We start from the raw sequence: 8,001 nt of genomic DNA, 5'->3' as shown, positions 1-8,001 counted from the left end.
CATGAACTAGCTCACAACGCTCACTGCATATGCTATATCAGGCCTTGTGTGTGATAAGTAGATTAATCTTCCAACTAATCACTGGTAACAACCCTTGTCTGCTGGGGTTTGATCCGGGTAAATTCCGAGCTTATGTTTCATTTCTATGGGCGTCTCTGCTGGTTTACAATCAAGCATTCCGGTTTTTTTCATTTCGCATGGGTCATCTACGATCAAAACCATATCATCAACATACACAATTAAAGATGTTACTTTTCCTTCTTTGTGTTTTATAAACAAAGTATTATTTGAGTTACTTTGCTTATAGCCAAACTCCCTCATTGTAGTTGAGAATCTCCTAAACCATGCTCTAGGTGATTGTTTCAATTCATACAATGACTTCTTCAATTTACAGACTTTACCTTAACATAAAGAACTACTTTTAACTCCGAGTGGTAGTTCCATGTAGACCTCTTCTTCGAACTCTCCATTAAGGAAAGCATTTTTAACGTCAAATTGTTGTAGAGGCCAATCTCGATTTGTTGCTATAGATATAAGAATGCGAATTGTATTGATTTTCGCTACTGGTGCAAAAGTATCCTGATAGTCTACCCCATACCTTTGCGTATATCCCTTCGCAACTAGCCGGACTTTATATCTATCAATACTTCCATCCGATTTAAGTTTCACCGTGAACACCCATCTATATCCAATTGTCTTCATTCCTTTAGGCAGCGGAACAAGTTCCCAAGTAGCATTCTTTTGTAAAACCTCCATCTCTTCGTTCATCACCTTTCTCCATCTTGGTTCAGCTAATGCATCCTGTACATTACTAGGAATAGAAACCATGGATAGTTGATTAATAGTAAATACATACGATTCAGCCAATCTATAAGAAGACACATAGTTGTTAATTGAGTATTTGGTCTTGGCTTCAAGATCAAGTTCAAATTGTTTTTTTGGAACTCCCCTATTCAATCTTTGTGGATATCTAGGGGCTATGTTTTTTTGTAGGAATATGTGTTTCATTAGACTCACCAAACACAGGATTAGTATTTACCTGAGGGGGAACATTCCTGGTTGATTCTTTAATTGATGATGTAGGATGGGGCAACTTTGAGGGTATTGTGTTGATTCGATCATCTCTGGAAAAGGCAAAGCTTCCTCAGGAGAAATTAATGATTTACTCCTAGCCTCATGGTTGTGATAACAGTTCTATTGCAAATCATTACGACCTTGTTGTTCAAAATTTTCATTTATCTCTTCTAACTCGATAAACTTATCACCTTTACCATTCTCTTGTTGAACATTCTCTTCACTTGAACTCTCCCCCTGAAGAGAATTTCTAGAGACTCCCCATGAGTAATAAGGCTGGAATTCATGGAATGAAACATCTAGGGTCACATGGAGCTTCTGGGTTTGTGGGTCATAGCACCTATATCCTTTTTGGAATTCAGAATAACCAACAAAGACACATCGTTTTGCACATGGATCAAGTTTATTTCGCAAGATTTTGGGGATGTGAACGTATACGGTACATCCAAAAACTCGGGGTTCAAGGTTCAAAAGATGGGGAATTGAAAGTAAAGATTGTAGTTTTTGTTGAGGAGTTTGAAAGTCTATTACTCGAAAAGGTGTTCAATTGATGAGGTAGGCGGCAGATTTCACAGCCTCGTCCCAGTAAAATCGAGGGATGTTCATGCTAAAGAGAGAGGCACGCACTGCTTCCAAAAGTTGTCTATTCTTCATTTCTGCCAATCCATTTTGTTGTAGGGTATAGGTACATGAGGTCTGATGACGAATTCCATGGTTGCTCAGAAAATTACCCAGAGAGGCATTTACAAACTCAGTACCATTATCAGATTGCAAAACATGAATCTACTTGTGGTATTGAATGTATACCATTTTGTGAAATTTCTAAAATTTTAGACACACATCACTTCTGTTTATAAGAAAGGACACCCAAGTCATTCTAGTGCATTCATCAATAAATGTCACAAAGTAACGAGCTTTAGAAATGGAGGGAACCTTTGTAGGACCCCAAACATCAGAGTGAATAACCTCAAAAGGTTCTGCACTTTTATAATATGAAATACGATGGCTCTTAGCTAGTTCACAAGTGTCACAATGAAAATCCAAATAATTCAGAACTGAAAAAAGTTGCGATTGTAATTTCTTAAGACAACTAAATGAAAGATGTCCTAATCTATGGCGCCATAACCATATAGTTGCTCGAGTCCTGTCTTCACTGCTAGCTTGATTTGTCTGACTAATTTTTGATCCCCCATTCTCTGTCAACTCCAAGTAGTAGAGTTTGCCCCGTCTAACACCATAACCAAGAATCTTCCAGGTTAGAATGTCCCGAAAGACACAAAATGAGGGCCAAAAAGTTACAGTACAAGCAAGAGTTGAAGTAGTTTGGTTAACAGACAGAAGATTGTATTCAAGAGATGGAACAACAAGGACAGTATCTAATGTAAGAGTATTAGACAAGATAACAGATCCTTCCCCAGTAACAGGGGAGGTACTACCATTGGTGGTGGAAATAACTGATTGGGGAGAAGGTAGAACATATTTTAATTGACTGGAATCCCTCGTCGTGTGATCAGATGCACCTGTATCAATAATCCAAGTTCTATTCTTAGAAGTTGTAGAGAATGCTTATGTTTTACCAATAATACCTGGATGGGAAATATTTGTTGCTGGTGGCAACTGATTTTCTTCTGTGGATGTCATCATAACTTTCCTAGCAACCTTTTTATGAAGTTTCTTTGAGAAGTCCGACCACTCCAGATAGCCAATAATCTCGTAGCAATGCTGTTGCGAATGACCTTTTTCCCCACAGTGAGTGCATACTCGATTGTTAGTGTTTCCAGGCGATTGATTGTTTCGATTTTTTGGTAGTCTTGATGACAATCCTTGTCGAGTTTGATTGGCCAGCATAGCAGAGTTCTCAAAAATTGGACGATAGCTCCCCATGGTTTGTCTCTGTTGATATTCTTTCCTGACATATGCATATGAGCTTTCCAAATCAAGTTTTGGGTCTTTTCGCAGGATTTCTCTACGAACCTGATCAAACTCAGAGTCAAGTCCACTTATAAAAATATGAACTCGAAGCCAAGCCATTGCGGAGTGTAACTGAATTATCCCTTCAACTGTTCCTTCCAGGACAGTAGTTCTATGATCAATTTCCTGGAAAATAGCAACAAGTTCATTATAGTATGTTGCTAATGGTCGACCATTTTGCTTGGTAGAAAAAGATCTCTGGTTCAACTCAAAAATGCAGGTTTCGTCTGATCCATCATAAAAATTTTTTGATACAGCCTCCCATATCTCCTTAGCGGTGGAGAGACGAACAAATCTCTGCATTAGCAACGGACTCATTAAGTCAATAAGCCAGCTTTTCATTTTGTGATTTTCAGTAATCCATGCTCCAAGATTGGGATCTCCAGGTTCTGTTTTTTTTGTTTCTCTGGTGAGATATCCAGATTTGTTGCGAGCCCCAATACACATCTCCATGAGTTGAGACCACAATGGGTAATTGGTCTCATCAAGGGTGATTTCGATTGGAAAAGTGGAATTGTCTTGGTGTATGATAATCTGTTGTGATGCTGGAGTAAGTTCGGTTGATGTGCCTGTAGTGGTAGCCATCAAACTCATAGCGGCTTTATGAAGGTAATGAACTTCGAGGGAAAAAAAGAAAAAAAAATGAATACAATTGTTTATTGCAGACTTCTTTGGAATATTGCCTGCTCTGATACCATGTCACAGAATAGAGTTTTTGCAGAATAATTTTTCAATGTATTCTTCTCTATCACAAAGGCAATATATAGATTCAATTACATCCTAAAATCAGGAAAACAAATCATTTCTATATTTATATACAAGACTGGTTAATTAACCAGATTTCTAGGAATAACTATAGAATCAATCTAATATTGTGTACAGCTCATGCCCACATATCTAAATGCTATTTTGTTGATTAAAGTATGTTTAGATCGCTTAAGAGAACTTTCATTTGGTATTAGAGCATTCGTTTGGCCTCTGCCTTGTTTGTTCTCAACCTGCACACTTTTTTGTTGAAAAACTTGGTTTTTGATTATAGTTGTCTTTTATAGAAACTGAGATTAGAAATCATTAGGAAATTAATTTATTAGAATTTTGATATAAAATATGCCAAATTTGGTGGTCGGAATCATGAGATACAATCGAGCTTTCTTTTGGGTCGAAATAGGTCAAATCAACCCGGCTGGAGAAAGAAGACGACTGAGACCCTCTGAGAGAGAAAATCATTTAGATTTAAAAATGATTTTGTACATTAATTTGGTTGTCAGACATGGCAGGAAAAAAAACATTTAATGATTTAGCCCATGGAATTGAATTTTTCCTTTAAGCTAGTTGTCAGGTGGCAGCCAAAAATTTGGACCTTTTGTTGCACTTGACATTTAATTCCGTCTGACCCATCTGCAATTCTACAGCACCATTTTGAAAACGAAATTGTAGACTTCCAACATTTTACAATACATAATTTAGTAGAGTGGCTAATGTATGTACTTTGTGATTTTGTTTTATGTACTAAGGCCTTGTTTGATCCCCATTTTTTCAAGAATGCATTTTTTTAAAACTCATTTTCAACCACACATTCTTCTATAAAATAATTATACACGAATTTCAAAAAAAATTTCTAACTTTTTAACCACACATTCTCCAAAAAACTACTATTCCATAATTCATTTTATCCCAAAAATGGGAATCAAACAGGGGCTAAATTATTTATTTATGTTTTTTGTATGTATAAATTTTGTGGTTTATTATGCATACATTATTAGGTTAAATAATTTTTACACATTAAAATAAATTCTAATTAAAGGCTCTTTACGAATTTAATGTGGATATTTATGTGCTTATATTATTTGTTTTTGTTATTTGTGTGAATAGTTTATTGTTTTATTCGTGCAAAATATTAAGTTGAATAATATTGGTACATTAATGTCCAATTGTATTGCTTACGGTTTAGCTTTTGAGCTCAAGAATTTTGTTAATGTTTGGTGATTCATATAGTTTTAATTAATCAGGGAATAGCCACGACATCTTTAATTAATTGAAATTATATATTAATATTCATTTGGGATCACATTTGGAGAACAAACATTAATTGTGATTAATCATACTTGATATGGTAAATCTTATCCCACAAGAATCTTTATTGTATTATGTGTGATTAATTAAGATAAAATATTAGACTATATTTTCTAATTTACCCACAGGGATTAGAAAAATGAACATAATTTGATAGTTTTATTGTGAAGTTAAGATAAATCTAATTGAATTATAACTTTAGCCCACAAACAAGTTTTATGTCACTAGATTCATATTTTGCACGATTTTTACATTGGTAAAACATGTCATATGTTATTTTAGCTTCAAATTTTGTAACATGAGCATGAATGTTTGATTTATCGCAGCAAGTCAACATGTTAATTTCTCTGATATGAAATGTGATGTTCCCGAGCTGAAAAGGGATAATTATAAGCTATGGAAGGAGAGAATTATCCTTCTTTTGGGATGGATGGACATTGATTACGCCATAGGAAAGAGGAGCCCCCTACAGTAACCGCTACTAGCACTCCAAAGGAAGTTCAACTTTATGAAAAGTGAGAGCGATCTAATCGCCTCTCCGTCATGTTCATAAAGACGAAAATATCTGCTAGTATTTAGGGGCTCCGTCGAGCAGTATGACAAAGTTCAATATTTGCTTAAGGCCGTTGACGGACAATTTTTCACTTCAGATAAAGCGACAGCCAGCACCCTCATTATGTAGTTTTCATCCTTGAAGCTCACTGGCATTAAGGGTGTGCATGATCATAGCATGCGCATGAGAGATATAGCAACCCAACTCAAGGTATTGAAAGTTGAGATGTCCGAATCATTCCTGGTTCACTTTATCCTTTGCACTTTGCCTTAACAATATGGCTCGTTCAAGATCTCCTATAACACACATAAAGATAAATGGTCCATTAATGAGTTGCTGACCATGTGTGTTCAGGAAGAGGGCAGACTACTTATGGAGGAAGGTGAGAAGGAAAAGATGTATTTGACAGCTCTAGGAAAGAAGAAGAAAGACCAAGCCAAGGACAAGGGAAAAAGAAAAATCCATCCTCAAAGGACATCAAGAAAGAGATTGTGTGGTTCTTTTGCAAGAAGAAAGGGCACCTTAAGAAGCAATGCTCTAAGTTTATGAAGTGGCTTGACAAAAAAGGTACTCAACTCTCACTTGTTTGTTATGAATCCAATATGATTGATGTTAATCATAACACATAGTGGATTGATTCTGTTTCCACGATCCATGTGACCAATTCATTACAGGACTTGTGAAACCTGCGGAAACCAATGGAAAGTGAGCATAGCATCTATTCAGGAAATAAGATGCTCTCGCATGTGGAGGCTATTGGCATGTGCAGATTGGTTTTAAGTAGTGGTTTCATTTTAAATTTAGAAAAGGCCTTTTATATTCCCAGTTTTTCTAGGAATTTAATTTCAATTACAAGACTTGTATCAGATTGTTATTCCTTTAACTTTTTAGACTTTGGATTTAATTTATTTTATAAATTTGATGTTATTAGATGTGGTACTTTGTCTGATGGTCTTTTTCTTATTAATTTGCAAAAACGATGACATCCATACTACCATGCATATTCATGAAAATATTGGTACTAAACGATGTGTTGTGAATGAAGAGTCTTCTATTTTGTGACATCGGAGATTGGGACACATCTCCATTGATAGAATTAAAAGGTTGGTGACTGATGGGGTACTTAGTACTCTAGATTCCACAGATTTTCAGACTTGTATAGATTGCATTAAGGGAAAGCAGACTAACAAGTCGAAAAAGGTGCCAAGAGAAGCTCTGAATTATTGGAAATCATACACACAGATATTTGTAGTCCAGACATGGATGCATACCGTGGTAAATACTTCATTTCTTTTATAGATGATTACTTACGATATATGTATCTCTAATCGCTCAACAATAAAAATGAAGCACTAGATGCTTTTAAGGTATTTAAAGCTGAAGTAGAGAAATAATGCGATAAACAAATTAAGATCGTGAGATCCGAAAGAGGTAGAGAATACTATGGTAGATACACTGAGAGTGGACAAGCGACTGGTCCATTTGCGAGGTTTCTTCAAGAGAATGGGATTCTTGCCCAAAACAATTTGCCTCTCTGGACCAGAATGGAGTAGCTGAAATGAGAAACTGAACATTATTGGACATGGTGCGAAGCATGCTTGCTAGCTCTAAGCTTCTTCACTCCTTATGGATTGAAGTTCTCAAGATAGTTGCATACATATTAAACTGAGTTTCAACCAAGGCTGTCCCAAAGACCCCTTTTGAGTTATTCAAGGGTTGGAAATCGAGTTGTGACATATAAGCTTTTGAAGATGTCTGTCTAAAGTAAGAGTCTACAATCCACAAGAAAAGAAGTTGGACCCAAAGGCCAAAAGTGGGTATTTCGTTGGATATGTCGAAAGGTCTAAGGGATACATATTTTATTGTCCATCTTATAGCACTAGGTTTGTGGAATCAAGAAATGCAAAATTTCTTGAGAATGACCTGATTAGTGGGAACGATCAATCCCGGGGCATTTGTCCCGAGAAAGATCATTCAGATGCTCAGTGTGCCACTTCAAGCAATGGACTGATTATTGTTGTTAACAATATACCTCGAATACAAACGCATAATGAAAGACCAGTCCACGTAGTTCCACAAGCTATTGAGCCCGATCTAGTAGATGCTGAAGTTCAACAAATGCCTGAAGTTGTTGAACAGCCTGCTGAACAAAATGATCCTACTCTTCAAGAGAATATTGATGCAGCATTAAGAAGATCTATTAAAGTAAGGAAATTGGCGATTCCTAGTGACTATGTTGTGTATCTACAAGAGTCTGACTACAATGTTGGAGTTGAAAATGATCCTGAAATGTTTTCACTAGCTATGAATTGTAAAGAATCAAGTTTAGG

The sequence above is a fragment of the Olea europaea genome, unplaced genomic scaffold (genome assembly GCF_002742605.1).
Source record: "Olea europaea var. sylvestris unplaced genomic scaffold, O_europaea_v1 scaffold2629, whole genome shotgun sequence".
Classification (NCBI taxonomy): Eukaryota; Viridiplantae; Streptophyta; class Magnoliopsida; order Lamiales; family Oleaceae; genus Olea; species Olea europaea.
This window is presented reverse-complemented; position numbering follows the sequence as displayed.